This window comes from Sciurus carolinensis, chromosome 1 (genome assembly GCF_902686445.1).
Source record: "Sciurus carolinensis chromosome 1, mSciCar1.2, whole genome shotgun sequence".
Lineage (NCBI taxonomy): Eukaryota > Metazoa > Chordata > Mammalia > Rodentia > Sciuridae > Sciurus > Sciurus carolinensis.
Window position 1 is genome coordinate 9,369,401 of NC_062213.1, and position 17,328 is coordinate 9,386,728.

A 17,328-nucleotide genomic window follows, 5' to 3' on the forward strand; every position below is an offset into this window, starting at 1 on the left:
TGCGCGCCCATCGCCTCCTCCCTGGCGCTGACCCCACAGTCCCTGGGCCGCCAGGGCGCTCTTCCCTAGCCTCGCCCGCTTTCGGCGACGATCGGTCCCGAGGAGTCTCGAAGCTGTCCCGCAGATCCCCTCTTTAGGCGGTGATACGGTCCCTCGCCGCCGCCGCCACCGCCACAGCCGCCTTCGGCGTCTCCACGGCCGGGCCTCAGCCCAGCCCGCGGCGGTCCACGTGGCTCGGCAGAGCTATATTCGGCTCGCAGGAAGCCCCAGAGAGGGGAAAGCCGAGCCGATTCCGGCGGGAGGGGCGCAAGGGAGCGCGGGGCGCAGAGGGCGGGCGCGGGGCGGAGGAAGGGGAGGGCCGCGCGCCGAGGAGGCGGTGGCCGGGCTCTGGCGCGCCCCGCTCGCGGCCCCGCCGGCCACGGGAGGCGGCCCCTCGGCGGTCGCCCCGCCTCCCGCTCCCGTTACACCCGGGGGAAGGTGTTCCCGAGGCCGCTCCCATCCTCACCCCGCCTCCCACTTCCCCGGCTCAAGCCTCAGCCGGCGGAGCCCCACTATGCCAGACAGTTTCGACACTTTGCAAAGACAAAGAGCCCTAGACCAGAGGGAGGAGAAAGAAGAGGAGGAAAAGGAGGAGAGGAAGGAGGAAGAGGCTCTGTGAGCCGGGCCGGGTGAGTATTCGGGACGCCCCCGTCTTATGTACTCTTCGGAACCCCCTCGGTATCCAAAGCCGGGAAACTCTAGCGTGTCTCCAGCCGTGGTGAGTGTGCGCGCCAAGCCGAAAACTGCTCCGGGTGCGCGGGGACTGCGTCCGCGCGAGTTGGGGTTCGGGCAGTTTCCTGTGTGTTCTTCTAGTGCAGGGGTGATTGCCCGGACCCGGGAACAGAGGGGTAGGGAGGGGACTAGGAGGGTGTGACAATGGAGGTGGGAATGAAGACCCCAGGCACCGGGAGGAAGACACCGGTAGGGAAACCCGGTCCCTGGCCGCGACTACCACCTGGGTGTTTGGGAGAGGAAGGTATGGGAGGAGACTCGGGCTGGGGTCTCCAGAGCTTACTGGAGGAACCGCCGGGAGCTCAGCAGTAAGCCTACAGCAGTCTGGGGCAGCGGTCCCCGTAGCGGCCCCAGTGACATTGCGCCCGACACCGGTTGGATCTACCCCGCCCGCGCCGGGGGCGAAGAGACCCCTAGGCGCGGCGGGTCTCCGGTGCTTTAGAGCGGAGCCGGGGTCTTCAGCTGGGACACCGCGGGGGCGCGCAGAGGCCACTGGTGACCCGGACCAGAGGCGCTGGGACAGTATCCGGATCCAGGCTCCCAATCCGCTGTGAGCAGGCGCAGACTCAGGTGGAGGCTATCAGCTCCCGGGACGCCTCTAGCCTAGGCTGCTCCAGATCCGGGGGAGAAGTTGGCGCCTGGGACGGGTCAGCTGGATGTGGCGTGGTGGGAAGTGGGCGATTCGGGTGGGCAGAGGGATCACGGCGGCAGTAGTGGTGTTGGTGGCAACTCGAAACTCTGAGTCCTCCCCAACCCCGTTAGGCGCCGCAGCTGCCAAGAAATAATGTGACAAAAGTTAGCAACTTGTCTGCGTCTCTAACGTGTGTGACCTGCGCGAGCAGGGTCCGCCCCTTGTAGGAGTGCACAGGGGTGGAGAATAGTGACAGAGTTGGTGGGGGTACAGCTAGTTCGAAATCGGGACGGTGGCGCAACTTTCAGCCTGAGTGTTGGAGAGTGACCTTGCGGGAGGCAGCGACGCTGAACTTGAGATGGGGATTGAGGCAGCGCCCCAGCTTGGCACAGATAAACCTTCGCCTTGGCCCTGTGGTCAGGTCTCCTAGAAAAGGGTGTCAGGATCAGCCGGGCTCTGTACGCTGGAGCTGAGTCTCCCCTCTCTCCTACGCTAGGGTCCTATCCCGCGCCTACCACGCATCCGGCTTGGTGGCGCTGGGCTAGGGGGCACGTGCGGGCCCAGAAACGCGCGAGTGTGTGGAGGCTGGGTCGGCCACTGCGTCTCGTGGGCCAGGCGAGTCCCGCAGAGGGAGACAGCCCTGACTCTGAGGGCAGGGACAAGCTCGCCGCGTCGCCGCATCAGACATTCGCCAGGTTTTCACGTGTGATTCCGGGGACCTCTCGCAGTTCTTGGCTTATCGCCCTCGCGGGTCCCCACGCCCAGCGATTTGTGCCGAGAAGGTTCCCCAGGGCGACAGCGAACGCCCACCCCCGCTCTGCGGCTGAGTGGGGGCGGGGAAGGGGAGAGATGGGGAGATCTTCGCTAGCGGGAAAATGGCGAGAGCAGGGAACGAGAGTGCCCAGTCGCCGCCATCGCATCTGGCACACAGTAGGTGCAAACACTCTTCATTGAAAAGGCCACTCCGATAGGAGGTGCTGGCAGGGGCCCGACACCCCTTCTCTCCTTCCCCTCCCCATTTCTACCACTGAGTTCAAATTCACATATTTGGTCTAGCCCTCCGGCTTCTGGACGTGCCTTGAGTACCTACTGCGTGCCACACTCCACTCCAGTTACGTTCCTAGAAGCTGCGGGCGGTGCCCCCTGGTTTTCTTTCCCGGGTGCTGCGGGAGAGCGCCCCGGGCTCGAAAACGCAAAGTGCACTGCCCCCTGCTGGCTACTGTGGAAACTGCCGCCCGGCTCTGCGGTGCGGAAGGGGCCTGGAGGCCTGAGGCAGAGTCACACTGCACCTTCCTGTACTTCCCCTTCCTACCCAAACCCGGGGGGGTCGATTTTCCGAAATCTCATGATTGACTGAAATGATTCACCTGATTTCACCATGCTGCACCTCCTGCCTCTGCCAGGATCCGGTGCCAAGTAGGGTCTCTTCTTGTCTCCTGTCATCTGTCTCTGTCTCTCTGACTTTGAGCATGAGACTTAACTTCCCACAGCCTCAGTTTCCGTATCTGTAAATTGAGTCCATTACTATGATCTCCAAACTGTGTCCTGAAAAATAGGTATTCCACATAAAACTGAGTGTGTGAATAGGTGTGCACTGTGTACACGTATGTTCAACACATGTGTTTGTGTGCATGTGCCCCGACCTCAGGTCTGGGCAGCAGGAGTTCCACCACGCCGTTTCTGCTGAGTAAAGAAATGAAAGGATGAATAGAAGGCTCCTTCTACCGCCTTTCTGAGATTGCACGGGTCCTGACCTTTGCTCCCCTGCATGTCACTGTTGGCATCGCCCGGTCAAGCAAGACCAGGACAGGGCTGAGCAGGGGCTTCACCTCACCTTCCCAGACTGGAGGCCACAGTAGCTACTGGGCTCGGGGGTGAAGGGAAGTGTGGCTGGAAGTGATGGCAGAGTGTGGCATTGGGGGTGGATTCAGCTCTCCACAGCAGCAGGCAGAAGCCAACTTGAGTGTGTCTGGTGGCCATGGACAGGGCTGTGTTCCCTCGTGCAGGATCAGGCCTCCTGCCCTGTCTACACTCCTGAAATCTGGGGACTGTCACCAATATTGGGAGCCCTCAGACCATGCCCCTGGCATAGGGGAGCAAGTCCATGTGTGGGCCTGGCAGTGAGGGTGTAGTCAGACTTCATGCCAGGTGGCTCTGTCTCCCCTCCAAGCAGCCCCCCAGTCCAGGCCTGCATCCGAGAGATAAGCCATGGCAAACCCCCAGGGAGGAGGCTTGGGATGACTGGCCTTCTGAGCCTCCTGGTCAGTTTACCTGGCACCTTGCTGGGGTGGCCCCTGATAAGAGGTTGCTGACTCCAAGGAATTGTCTGTGGATAGATCCAGAGGGATCCAAACTTCCACTCTTAGCTCAGCCTCTCCCATGCCACAGAGCAACCAAGAAAGATAAAACTGACTGGTCATTTGTCCTTACATAGTAGTACTTTATCCTCCGTATGTTCCGAGACCCCAGAAACCTCAGAGAGCCAGCTGTCCATGCACAGGCACTCTTAGATGTACAAAGTTGTGATAGACGTCATAAATTAGGACAGTAAAAGAGGAACAATAACTACTAACAAGAGAGACCATTTATAACAATACACTGCAATATAAGTTGTTGAAAATTTACAAATTGTTTACTTCTAGAATTTTCCATTTAGTAGTTTTGGAATTCGGTTGATTGCAAGTAACTGAAACTGGGGAAGTGAAACCATGATGGGGGACTTCTGTAGTGCTTTGTGGTGAGTCCTGGACATGTGTGTGCACAGGACTTCACAGGCCCACCGAGAGCCGGCCCGGGCATGAAGAATTCTAGAATAAGGCTTATGCACAGCTTATTCAATTGTGTGACCCGTAGGGAAACTTCTGCAGCCCTGCTTGCAACCTGGGACTCTGAGAGCCCTCTCCAGCTCTGCTTTGGTCACAGGAGCCCAGATGTGGGCTGTGAGAACCGGCATTTGAGTCCCTCTGCTAGTGCTGGGTTGCTTTGCAGCTTGGCACCCAAGCAACTCTGGGCTCTGGGTCTGTTTCATTCTGCAAAATGAGAGGCTCTGCAGTTCTGTTGACAGTCACCTTTAAAGCTCCATTAAAGCTTTCCTTTGTAAAGACAGGCCCCACCTCCTTTATTTTGCTACAAATTCCTCCTCAAAACCCGCCTGGCATTGCAGGCCTGACTGGGGAGACTGGACTGGCCACTACACAGTGCCAAGAGCATCCCTCCTCTCACACACAGGTGGCTCTGGACCTCTGGGAGCCCACACTCACTTGACGAAGTCGTTTTCTAGCAATTCTCAACACTGGGTTTTGAAAGATGGCCCAGAAGTTTCAGACACTGAGGTCTGAAACCTGACGAGGCTGTGCGATGCCAGCGCACTTGGGGACTTCCAAGTGATACATTTTACAAAGAGGAACCTGGTGACCTCACCAGGCCTAGCTTGTTCCTATCTGTGAGCTACAAATGACCTTAGAAATCATTTTGTTTAAACTGTTTTGCTTTCATGCAAAACTAGGAGGTCCAGAGGGAACATCCCCAGGACTGTTCGGGACAGAGCTAGTGGGTTAACCCTTTGTGCCCCCTCTTCCCCAATCCCACACTTTTCCATGCATTTGAGCCATGGTTTGGTTTCCTTGGTGGGAACCGACCTATCCGGGAAGGCTGGGACTTGGCAGCTTGTTTGGCTTTGGTGAGGTGGTGGCTGGATAGTTTTGGTTTCAGCTCAGCCTGCATTTCTTGGGAGCTTATTTTGCGCAGGAAGCTTGCAACGTGCTGGAATACAGGTGTGGAAAAACACACAGTCCTTGTCCTCTTGCCTTCCTAGAGGCCCCAGTGAGCTGGGGAGGTGCAAGGGGACCTGGAGAGTTCTGCCTGGTGGTTTGTATTAAGAATTCAAATCTGCATGTGCCGAGATGGGGTACAAGGGAGAGGTTCCCTCTGCCTCGAGGGCCCACAGAAGGATTCCTGGGGGAGACAAAGCCCTGAGAACTTGGGGTTTCCTCTGGAGAGGAGTCAGTCTGTGACACAGCAAAGACATTTTCTCGATTTTGTGTCCTGTGTGGGTAAGAAAAATAAAAGTCGAACAACAGATTGCTGACAGGCCTTTCCGCGAGTCTGAAGAGGCAGGGACCTGGGGGTTGGAGGGCTCCGGTGTGGGTGTGTCCTGATCTCTTACTGGCTGGTGTGGGATGGGCACGTTACGGGGCTATGTTCCCAGCCTCCAGCGGACCACTGTTACAGCCCAGCCAGCCGGCTGGGCATCCAGAGTGTGGCCTCAGAGAGATCTCTTGGGAAACTGTGGCTGTTTACTGTTTGCTTTAAAAACTAGGGCCTAATGCTTTATTTTGAATACTTATTCTTATCATTTGTCTCCAATTTGAGTAGCTGATGTGGGAGGATGAGGTTTAAGGGCAGGATGGGCAGTGGGTAGGAACAGCACCAGGTTTACGGGGGTATCACCGCAGGTCTGAGGTGGGCCAGACCCTGCACCTCTGTGTACCAGGTTTGCAGGGCAGATGGTCTCACCCTGGCTTGCAGGTCCTGAGGGAGAGGAAGCTTGGGAGAATTCAGATGCGGGAGACCCCAGAGCCTCCTGCCTTCCAGCTGAATTAAGTCTGTTGATCAGAGGAAGTGGCTGTGTGGGACATGACATCAGCACAGAGCCTGTGCAGAATGCAGGAGTGGACAGGTGTCAGGACCTTCTAGAAAGCTCATAGAAAAACACTGGAAGGAGGAGGCTAGTTCTAAGGTCAAGTGGCTTGTTAATGACCTTCCTTGAAGGAGCAAGGCCTCAGGGCTGGTCGCAGCTGCATGCTGTTCTCATTCCTATGGGTTGTGTGAAACCTTTAAAATGTCTTTTTCCCTGAGGCAGAACACAGAGAATTACTAATTAGCCAGAACAGGGGCCTACGAGCTGCCCAAAAGCCAGCTGTTACCAGGTGGCCTCGGGCACCTGAGGCACTGGCCTAGCTGGCCAGCAAGGCTCTGACTGGAGTCAAGTTTGAGGCCCTGGGTGGGCTCCGTCTGTTGTGGGTACGCTGGACAGCAGGTGGGGAGGGCTTTGGTATCAGGATATTTCTCAATCGGGGGCCGCCTGGGCAGGGAAACCCCTGCACTCTAGTCCTGAGCCAGCCCACCTGCTCCTGGCTGGGGGCCTTGGACCCTTCACTTACTGTCCTGGGCCCTTGGTTTCCTAAGCAGGGGATGGCAGTGTCAGGGCCCACCATGCCCTGCCACAGGGAGCAGGCAGGAGCCCCCAGCTGGACCAGGCCTTGCTGAGAATAGTGTAGTGGTGCCCACTTTGTACAGTTTAGAGTGTGCCCGGGTTTAGATACCCTGTGAGGGGGCTGGAGCCGTAGCTCAGTGGTGGAGTGCTTGCCTCGCACACGTGTGGTACTGAGTTCCATCTTCAGCACCACATAAAAATAAACAAAAGCATTGTGTCCATATACAACTTAAATGTATTTTAAAATACCCTGTGGGTATGGGTTTCAGCAGGAGAGAGACCTCTGCCCCTCACCCATCCCCCCGCAGAGGTGCGGGAGGATGAAATCTACCAGCTCAACCTGGTCTAGCTCTCTGCACAGGAGCGGGCCTACCAGCAGCCAGGGCAGAGAGCGCTTCGGGGCAGGGTGGAGTGACATCAGGAGTAGGCCTGGAGGGTGGCCTGAGAGATAAGGTGCACCAGCCCCGGGGTAGGTGGTCCTAAGATTCCCAACTGTCAGGTGAGAAGCCCAAGGAACTGACCTAAGTCATTAAACCCTCGCCTAAGGCCACACAACTGGTGGAAACCCAGGGTTTAACCTGTGGTGTTTGAACTGTCCTAGTAAACGAAGTGCATCAAATGTATGATATTATTAAGACCCTTTTGGGTTAGTTTTCTGTTGCTATATCAAAATATCAGAGGGTGGGTAATTTGTAAAGAAAAGAGCTTTTTTAGCTCATAGTTTGGGAGGCTGAAAGTCCAAAGAGTGTGGCATAAGCTCAGGTGAGGGCCCCTGACTGATTCGCCTCGTGGGCAGTGGGCTATGGCTGGACCCCCGTGAGGGAGCCAGCACATGGAGACAACAGTGGGGAGGGGCGATCTCGGGAACGCCCCTGAGGCCCCACTTCTGAAAGATCCCCCCACTTCTTAACATCACCCCATTGGGGACCAAGCTTCCAACACAGGAACCCTTGGGGACACCCTCAGACCACACTCCTGCCAAAGCAGACCCTATTGACATTTCGAAGCCGGGCGGAAAGGCTTCAGGTTGGAGGTTTGCCAGGGTTTCAGGGAGGGGCTGCCACCCCCGTGAGCAGACTCCCTGCCTCCCCTGTGCCTCAGGTTCCTCTGACGTCCAGAGGATGTGTTTTGTACAGTCTTTGTGAAAAATGGGCAGCTTGATTGATTAGGAATTTAGCGTAGATGCTGAGGCACGAGGGTTGCTCAGCAGACGCTCGTTCTTACTCCTGAGCTGGCCGGAGTGGGGTGGGCTGAGCTTCCTCAGGCCTGTCAGTCTGTTCACATCCCAATGCTATTCTTGGAATATTTGTATGTTAAGAGTTTCTGGGAATGCTTGGAACAGTTATTCTGATTATGTCTGTGTGGGTATCTTTTCTCTAAAATACATCAAAGGTATCTTACCAGTTAAATCTTTGAGAGAATATAAGAGTTAAAATTCAGATCAACTGAGAACAAAAGAGCATTAATTCCCAATTGTTTGGCAGAATTAAAAGAGCATTACAAATGACTTTTGGAAAGTTCACATTTTGTTTTGCAAGAAAGTACTTTCTCTGAATGTCACTAGGTACAGTTAAAAAAAAAAAATCCAAACCCAAACAGATAGCATTCTAATAGATTTTGCTGCTTTTACAAACAAAACAAAACAGAATCCATTTGAATCCACAGTGAACTCATGGACTAGAGTGGCTAAAAATTCCCTTCATGCGTATTTACTTAGCAGAGAACTCTTGAGAAAAACCCAACCAGAAAATCACCACCAAAGCAAATCAAGCTACTTCTCTGAGAAGATGAAATGACTCCAAAATATGGTTTCATGCCCCCAAAGCCTGAAAGAACTGCAGATGAAAAAGGAAAGTCCATCTAATTGGGCATTTACCTTTTCAGAAATGAAAGTGGAAAGAAAAGAATGTAACAAAACAAAACACACACACAACCCTTTGCTTAGATCCTTAGAAGTCTAGAGCTGAGCCCAAGATAAATCTCCCAAATTTGTCTGGCCAAGTCATGAAGGGCTCCACTGTCCCTCCTCCCTACCGTGTCCTGTAGCCCTGCCCCAGCACAGAGGTCCCGAGGGCGAGAGTTGAGACACCCTGGAAGCCACGGAGGGCATCCCGGGCCCTCTGCGTCTGCTGCCAGCCCCTGCGTGGCCCTGGCTCAGCTCTTCCAAGTGCTAGCCTGGAACGAGGGTCCTGCCATTGTACAGATACAGACATGGCTTCCAAGTGGATGCTGTTTTGTAAAGTAGCAAAATCTTTGAGAATGTTACCTGTTTGGGACTGGAGTTTAGCAAGGCCACACAGGCTCACTCTGTTGGGCCCTCCGGGCAGGAATTAGGCACACTTTGGACAGCCCGTGGCCATGAGGCACACCTGCACCTAGGCCACCAGCCCCCGCCACCCTCCCCGCCGGCACAGGTGAGGAGGGAAGCTCTGCCAGAGGACCTGCCCAGCACCAGGCCAGTGGCTGGGAAAGGGCAGGTGTGTCCTCCTGCCCCAGGAGCACGGGCCTTCATCCCAGCACCCTGACCGGGCGTGAACGCCCCACCCACCCCTCATAACACAACCAAGTCCAGCTGCTGGGACCAAGACTTGGTCATCGCAAGGATGCAGCAGCCCAAGCGCACACACTGCCATTCACAGGCCATGTCACCAAGTTCCGGATGAGCTGGAACCGGAGGCAAGCTTGGCCAGGGACCAGCTCAGCCCTAGCAAGCCCTGGCGTGGCAGGGCAGGCTGGGGCGAAGAGGCTAGTTCCAGGGCTGTGCTGGTGAGCAGGCCATCACATGGACCCTGGGAGGTCAAGGAAGAACTGGCCCATTTGGTTAGGCAGCTCGCCCTGTCTTGTATTTGTTCTGCATGTGAATGGATTGTTTCTCAGGAGAGAAGAGTCAGCTGCTGGGTGGAACCAAAGCCCAGGAACAGAGGCCAGGAGGCTGGAGAGAGCCGAGGGAGTGGAGGAAGCCCCGGCGGCCAACAGGGGAGGCGCAGTTTTGGGGGTTAAACTGATGAACCTCAGGGAGCAGAGGTAACTGTGGGCAAACTCTGAGCAAGGTTTCACAGAAAGCGATCCAGAGGCGTTGGGGTTTAACTGCGGAGTGGGCCTGCAGGTGGCCTGGGCTCCTGTCCATCTGCTCGGGGCCCACTATCAGCTCCGCACCCCGGCCAGGCCAGGTGACCTGCTCCCCTTGCCAGGGCTTCTCGTCCCTCTGACCTGGCGCCCCTTTTCTTGCGGCAGCCCTCTAAGGCCCGTGTTGGGGCTTTTTCCTAATCCCATTTACAGATGTGGAAACTGGGGCTTGGAGAGGGTAGGTCACAAAATTAAGGTCACACAGCCACAAAGTGGCAGAACCAGAAAAGCACTCCATTAGTGTCCAGAGCCCAGGCCACCAGCACCGTGCTGTGGAATTCACAGGCCACCCACAGGTCTCCGGCAGGGCAGGGGCAGGGCAGGTTCTCCAGGAGTCCCCTGCAGGATGCCAGGCCCAGCCCTGTCCTCCAGTGGCCACAGACCCAGTTGCGTGCTGCCCATTCTGGAATGAGGCCCTGGTGTCTCCGCACTTGCTGCCTCCCAAGTCAGAGCCCGCAGCCCCACACTCCAGAGCGGGGTCTCCAGTGGGACTGCTTCTGGTTCTCAGGTAGCCCTCAGGCCGCACCTGGCCTGTTAGGGTCTCACCTGACTGGAGATCTCCGCGTGGATTCTGCGTTACTGCCGGCAGGTGTTGCTCTTTGGAGTGGCCCTGGCACCTGGGCGTTGAGCACCATGAGCCCCCTGGGCTGGAGACCCGGATGGAGCAGCAAGGCCAGAGTCAACCTGGGTTTTGTAAGCTGAATTGTAAGAGTCACTGCTGCAACTTTAGAAGAGTCCTTTTTAAAATCTTCACAGTAGAGAGGACAGTTGTTCCCAGAACGAAGTGCTGTTAATCCCACCACTTGGTGGAGGGTTTCCAGGATAAAGACCTTTGCTTGGGAAACAGTGTCGCTGCCGTAGAGGAGAATGGCTTTGGGGGGTGAACGGGTGTTCCTACAGCATAATCTCAGATTTTAAAGTTCAGTCTTCTGGCAGAAAAGGAAATTAAAACGAAGGGGGCATTAGGCAGGCAGTGTCCTCTCTGCCCACCTCCTATGGGAACTTCGGATGGAAAACATGCCATACCCTGCCTGGTGGCTCATGAGTGGTTCCAGCCTCGAACCTGCTGCTGTTTTCCTCTCTGCCTGTGACATGAACAAACTGAGCTGAGCAGACTCGGACCATGAACTCCAGCATTTTACAAATGACGCTGATCCCTCTACAACACCAAATATCCAGTCCAGGAGGAAGAACAGGCTGGCCAGAGGCAGTTTTGACTTTCGGACAGCCCTGCATGGTTGTCTGAAACCTGCGCTGGCCTGGGTTAGGGAGGTTCCCTCTTTTTCTCAGAACGAAGGGATCAAACCTGTGTTGGCTGGGGTGGGCTGGACTTGCGGGGCGTTGATTCAGTGATAGCAACTTACAGGTGTTACACGTTTAGGTGATGTGAAACAAATAATTGTAAAATCTCAGTGCTTGCAAAGAGCCTCAGCTGTGCCCTTGTTTGAACTTCTACTCCGAGACTTCAATTACCATCCACTGAGTCATTGCCTCTTTTATTAAGTACTGGCTCTGCCTCTTCCTAGCTGTGTGACCTTGAGCGAGTTGCTTACTCTCTCTGTGCATCCAGTTCCTCATCTTTTATAAGATAGGGATCTTAATAATGACTAGCTCCCAGGAGATACTAAATGAGTATTAAATGAGTTAATACTTGGGACTGTGTTGCTGATTACATCCTCTGAGTAACCCGCTGTCATCCGTCCTCACCACGCTCATTTAGAACCCAACCCTCTTGCTCGGCCTCGTGAGGCAGTTTGCCTGGCTGAGACTCCACGTGGTTCTACCGCACCTGCTCTCCTCCCCATGCCAACCATGACCCTTGGATTCCTGGCTCAGAAAACTTCCTAGCAGTGAACTTTCTACCCAGGCAGGGCTCTCCAGAGCCACCTGAATTAAGGCAGGGAAGTCGCTGGGTGTGCAGCCTGCGGGACTCGGGGCAGCCACTCGTGACCACAAGACCTTCGTTGCAGTGGGAAGACAGCCCAGGCCCCACTGGAACCCTTGCTGGGCCCTCTGAAGGGTTGACATCTGTACCAGGCTGCCCAGCTGCTCTCTGCCCTGTCTCCCTGGCCTCCCTGCACCCCAAGGGTGAAGCAGCAGCCCTGCCCACATGACCAGGTCTCTTCTAGGGCCCCTGATGCCCTGGACGACCCCTGCCCGTGAACACCGGCAGTTCCAGATCCCCCAGCCCCTCTCCTGGCGGCCCTCTGAGCAGGGCTGTGCTGGGCTGTGCACTCTGGCTTCCGTCTGTCCCTGCCTCCTGCCCGCCAGGGGCTGCCACACACTGGACTTCTGGACTCATCTGCCTCCTCGACAGGGCCATGGGGTCATTACTGCCCTTAGTGTTTTGACAGCTGGCAGAACCGAGGCTCCCCAGAGCTGGCCACTGCCCCAAGGCCCCAGATCGGGTGGAGGGGTGGGGGCTGCCACACTCCTCTCCTCCCCGTTCTCTCTGACACGCACGTCGTGAAGCGTTGGGGACCCAATGCAGCTGGTCTCACTGGCTGCACTGATGGCCCCTGGCCACCGGCCACCTCCCTCCCTTCACCCTTCTCTGTGTTCCTGGGAACCAGATAAGAGGCCCAAAGAACAAAGCACGCCGCACACTGAACCGTATTCCAGAGGGTTATAAACAGGACAGCTAGTGGTGGCACTCTGGGTCACCTTCACCAGGGACAGACTGTGTGACGTCAGCCCTGTCCTTTGGCCCAGGGTTTCCATGGTCAGTAGAGTTCTTTCCTCCCTCACACCTCTCTTCTCACTCCTTCCTCCCTCATTCCTTCCTCCTTCCTCCCTCCCTTCCTTCCTTCCTCCTTCCTCCCTCCCTTCCTTCCTTCCTTCCTTTCTTCCTGCCTTCCTCCCTCCCTCCCTCCCTCCCTTCCTGCCTTCCTGCCTTCCTGCCTTCCTTCCTCCTTCCTCCCTCCCTCCCTTCCTCCCTCATTCCTCCCTCATCCCTTCCTCCCTCATTCCTTCCTCCCTTCCTTCCTCCCTCCCTTCCTCCCTCCCTCCCTTCCTTCCTTCCTTCCTTCCTGCCTTCCTCCCTCCCTCCCTCCCTTCCTTCCTTCCTGCCTTCCTGCCTTCCTGCCTTCCTTCACTCTTTCCCCTCGGCCACAAATTCACATTCCAGAGCACATAATTCTGTCTTCTTCAATGAGGCAGAGCCTCCCTAGAAAACCAATAGCCATACTTTACAGTCCCTCCCACAGCTGACCAAGGGCAGTCCTGGGCCTGGCTCTCACGTCCCCTGCAGCTGTTCAGCTTACCCTGCAGGGCAGGGGATTGCCTGCTGGGCCACCGATTCTTAGCAGTGGGATTTGGGGCAAGTCACCTCTGCACCCAGATAATATCACCCAGGGGGAGTCGACCTCATGGTGAGTGGGGAAAGCCCCAGAGAAAAGGTGGACCTCAGGCTGGGACTGGGAAGACGGGGGCGCCTTCGGACAGCTACAGTGGGTGGAGAGGGCCTCAGAACAGGGGGCCCCTGTTGGGGAGCCCACCAGCTGGCCCCTTCCCACTTTGTGCCTGGAGGGAAGGGGCCAGCAAGATGGTTCCAAACGACACATAATCTTGCTCTGACAAGGTGCAGTCAGGTCTTTTCCTTCATGCAGAATGAGTTCTAGGACCCCCATGGCTTAGGACAGCCAGGGAGGCAAGGTTAGCCACGGATGGGCCCCAGGGCTGACGGTCCCTCCGGGATCCAGGTGAAAGTTGCTGTGAGTCACGTCTGGGACATTTATTTGCTCCAGTGTGAGGCTTGGTGACTTCATCTCTCCAGGGTGTAAGGACAGATTGGCGCTTGGTGCTGAGAATCTTTCAAAATGGAAAACAACTTGGAGATTCCCAGTCTGGTGACCAAGAGAACCGGGCGGGCGGCTTGGTTGACATCAGGGAGCAGGGTGGCAGAGGCATGGGAAGGAGGGGAGGGGAGGGAGGGAGGGGGGAAGGGGAGGGTGCCGTCCTTCCAGTCCAGAGCTGGGAGGTTGAAATGCGGCAAGACAGACCTCTCTAGCCAGACAGACTGCGGCAGGTGGCAAAGCCCAATGCGGCTCCTGGGACGACTGAGCAGGTCTGCAGGAAGTGTCCTGCTCCCTCTTCAGGCCTCCAGAGCTGAATGACAGTCCCTCCCAGATGGAGACCCAAGTCCGTGGCAGGGCCAGTGCTCGGGGGATCCCAGGTGTCCCAAAGCTTCTCAAACCTGGACTGGAGCCACGTAGCAGGCGACCCCCTTGCTGGCCCACTCTGAGCTTCAGGCAGGCCGTGGGCGTGGTCCCAGCTGTCTTCTCGTCTTCCATCCTCGGCCACTTCAGGAAGCCCATTCCTTGGATTCATCTCCGGGCAGAGGCCCTTCGCCTGCCCCTGCCTCCACCTCTCCGTCAAGTGCTCAGGATGAACTGGCTCAGACGGGTTGTGGTCTGCAGGGCGGGCAGGTAGCTTGAGAGCAGGCCTGTGCGTCCAGGCTTCACTGTCCCCGCCACCTGTTGACTTTGGAAGGTCGTTTTAGACTGTGAAATAAGGGGTTTGTAATGTAACTCACTCTCATGGTTACGAAAGTAAATTTTGGAAGGTGCCTGGCACTGGCAGGAGTTCCGCCGTGAGGGTCCTGGTGCTCAAAGGCTGCGGTCCTCGGCCTCCACCTCCGCGGGACTCAGAAGTGGCCGCACAGTTCTGGGGAAGGCCGTCACCTCCCTGTGCTCCTCTTCCCGGTCTCTTGCTCCTGGCTCCCCCACCGCCATGCTGCCCAGATCCTTGTGGACCTCACTGTGGGTCCCTTAGGTGAGCCCTCGAAGGCCAACTCGAACTGTCGCAGACTTCCATCTCAGAGCCGTGCAGGTCAGGGACTTCCTTCGCCCCATCAACAGAGGAGGAGACCAAGGTTCTGTGTGAGTTGGTAACTTGCCAGTGACCCAGTGACCAGCCACCTGGCGTTGTTACGTCTGTCCCCTGTGAGTGGCAGGCAAAGCGAAGCACTCTCCGCCTTCCCGTGACCACCATCACCACCATTTCTGCTCTTCAGAGAAGGAAGCAGCTTTGAGCAGGACAAGCTGGTGCAGAGGTAATGGGTCTAGGGTCTGGATGACGGGCGGCGTCCTAGGTGGGAGGTGAGAGGGGACAGGCCGTTCAGTTTCGCTTTCTACATCTGTGAAACGGGACCAAGACTTGCGTCCTCAGGGGGCTACTGTGAAGAGGGAATCGAGTCAAGAGTGAGACTCAGAATGGCGTCAGCTGCCCTGTCCATCAACCCAGGGTGGCTGGGCGCAGTTGGATTCCTCCCAGCAAAGCAGCCAGGCCTCAGCATTTGACTTTCAGATCCAGAAATCTACTTCATTGTGGGGAAGCCTTTCAGGGAGGAAGACTTCAGGCTAGAGAGCAGCTTTCCCAGCCGGCCAAGCACATGCTTCCTGCTTGAAGTTCTGTCTTTCTGGTTCCGAAGAGCTGCTGGCCTTTGCAGCCTCCAGGGAGGGAGGGCAGCCACATCCACGGGAGTGGTCCTCTCTCTGCTCAGCTTCCTGGTGCCCTCGGCATCAGCCTGTCCCCTGGTCCCACTCCCAGCACAGAGCCTGGCCAGCAGCCCTACACTGGGCACGCACAGGCTTCCCTCAGTGGCCCCGCCCCTTGCCCAGCGTCTGCTGCCCTGCTACTCCTGCTCCTCATCAGCGTCCCCTCTGCAAACTGCTCTGGCTCGGCAGTCTCTGCATTGATCTCATTCTCCAGCAGCATCATGTTCTGGACTGGACGGGGCTTCTGATTGGGAAACCACTGCTTGTGCGTGTATGGTATTCCACAGGGACAGTGGTGTGGCTCCTTGCGTCCCCCTCCCACATGGTGGGCTCCTCCAAGGTCGAGCCCAACAGTGTACTGTTTTCCCCATCAGGACAGAGCACACAGCTTGGCACAGCCTGGGCCAAGGTCCCCCCAAAAATGCCATGTGCAAAAAGCTATGTGAGTTCTGGGTTTTCTGGTTGAGTTTAGTTAGCAATTGGTTTATATTTCAGGCTCCAGCATGTGCTAGTCATAGGACCTTGAGCAAATGACTTCATCTCAAGTCTCCAAATACTCAGCTTCAAAATGATGAAAATCATAGTATCCACATCCCAGGGCCATTGCAAGAGGATTAACTGGGTTTCTGAGTACAGTACAAAATCTGAGCTCATAAGCACTTAAAAATGTTATCTTCCATTTCTACCACCAGTTTGACTTGATTATTATGAAAGCGATTTCATGTTCTTTTTTATTCATTTATTTTTCAACCCAACCCTGCAAAATAGTTGGAACAGGTAGACTTTGCGTCTTACCAATGAGTAAGCCTCAGAGGAAAACTGTTTTTGTAAAATCACACAGCTTAACTGGACCGAAAAGCAGGCCACCCTGTTTTGGAATATGATGTGCCCACAGTTCTCTGCAAAAGATTCCTGTAATTCACAATGCTGCAATAGTACTCAGCCAGATTCCGTGTTAACAATTACTCAGACGATCGTTTTCTGCTTGGAGGGGAAAGCTCTGAGTTATTAAGCAGACTGGCCCTGCTCCTCCTGGAATCATGTCCAGTTTTATTCCCAGTCTCCTGTCCAACCCAGAGATGAAGCAAAATTGAAGAACAAAATCTCTTATGAGATTTATTGCATTATATTGTGCAGTAGGAAGGAACATCAGATGGCATGGGGGGCTGTGAGTGGCGGATGCACTAATAGGGTCAAAGAAGGAAGATTTATGGGTCCAGAGTAGGAGAAATGAGAACATAACTGTGATTTGTTTGACTGGAATTTGTCCTAATCCGTGCTCTGACTGTAGTCTGGAGACATTTCTCTGCAGTGCCTGCTGAGGTCCTGAGTTGGTAGCTGTCGTGGTTGGTGGGATGGAGAGAAGCGACGGGGATTGGTGGGCTCAGACGGGAGGGGGTGAGTCACGTGGCAGTGGAAGAACTTGAGCTGGAGTCTAAGCCCTTAGTCAGTCCACTGCTCTGCTCTGAGGCTGGGTGACCCAGGGCCTGTCTCTATGGAGGAACCGTCTTGTGGGACTTGGTTTCTTCCTCTGTGGTCTCAGTGGGTCACAGATTTTCTTGAGCCTCTGGAAAACGGAGGCTCCTTCCTTGCTCCTGTGTCTCAGCACCCTCCAGAGGCATTTCAGCAGTGAGAGTTTAGGTGCTAACTCTAATTGGAACCTCTGGGATGGGTCGGGACGTGCCACCTGTGTAGACAGAGGCATGGCAGCAGGGCTCGGGCCAGAGCGGAGCTGCATGATGGCGTGTTGGAAGGGTTTCAGGGCTCCTGTCAGGAAATAAGAGGAAAGGAGCTAGAGCAGCTGATAGGCTGCCCCTGGAACCGGCAGCACGAAGCCACGGAGATGATGGCCTTCCATGTACCTAGCCCGGGTGCTGTTACAGAAGCCGAGGAACCCAGGCTGGGCGGGCGAGGTGGGCCGCCTGGCTGTGCAGTCCTAGTTTGTTTGTTTTTAATTCAGAGGCAGGATCTCGTGTTCCCCAGGCTGGCCTCAAAATCTCCGTTCTCCTGCCAGAAATTCCCGAGTAACTGAAACTACAGGTGTGCACCCAGGCCTGACTCCTCATCTAGGTTTTCAAACCCCCTAG

General features: G+C 55.8%; 1 protein-coding gene across 3 annotated transcripts in view; it reads left to right on the forward strand.

The window, feature by feature from the left end:
* The first annotated feature begins 450 nt into the window (after nt 1-450).
* The window catches only part of St3gal1 (ST3 beta-galactoside alpha-2,3-sialyltransferase 1), a 76,921-nt gene continuing 60,043 nt past the window's right edge, over nt 451-17,328 (forward strand). For 2 of the 3 annotated variants that reach the window (XM_047550733.1, XM_047550708.1), the window contains exon 1: nt 451-668. The gene's annotated coding sequence lies outside the window, so the exon portion shown is untranslated. Of the gene's footprint in view, nt 669-704; nt 758-17,328 lie in introns of those variants that run through there. The other variant, XM_047550726.1, reaches the window with a different exon arrangement.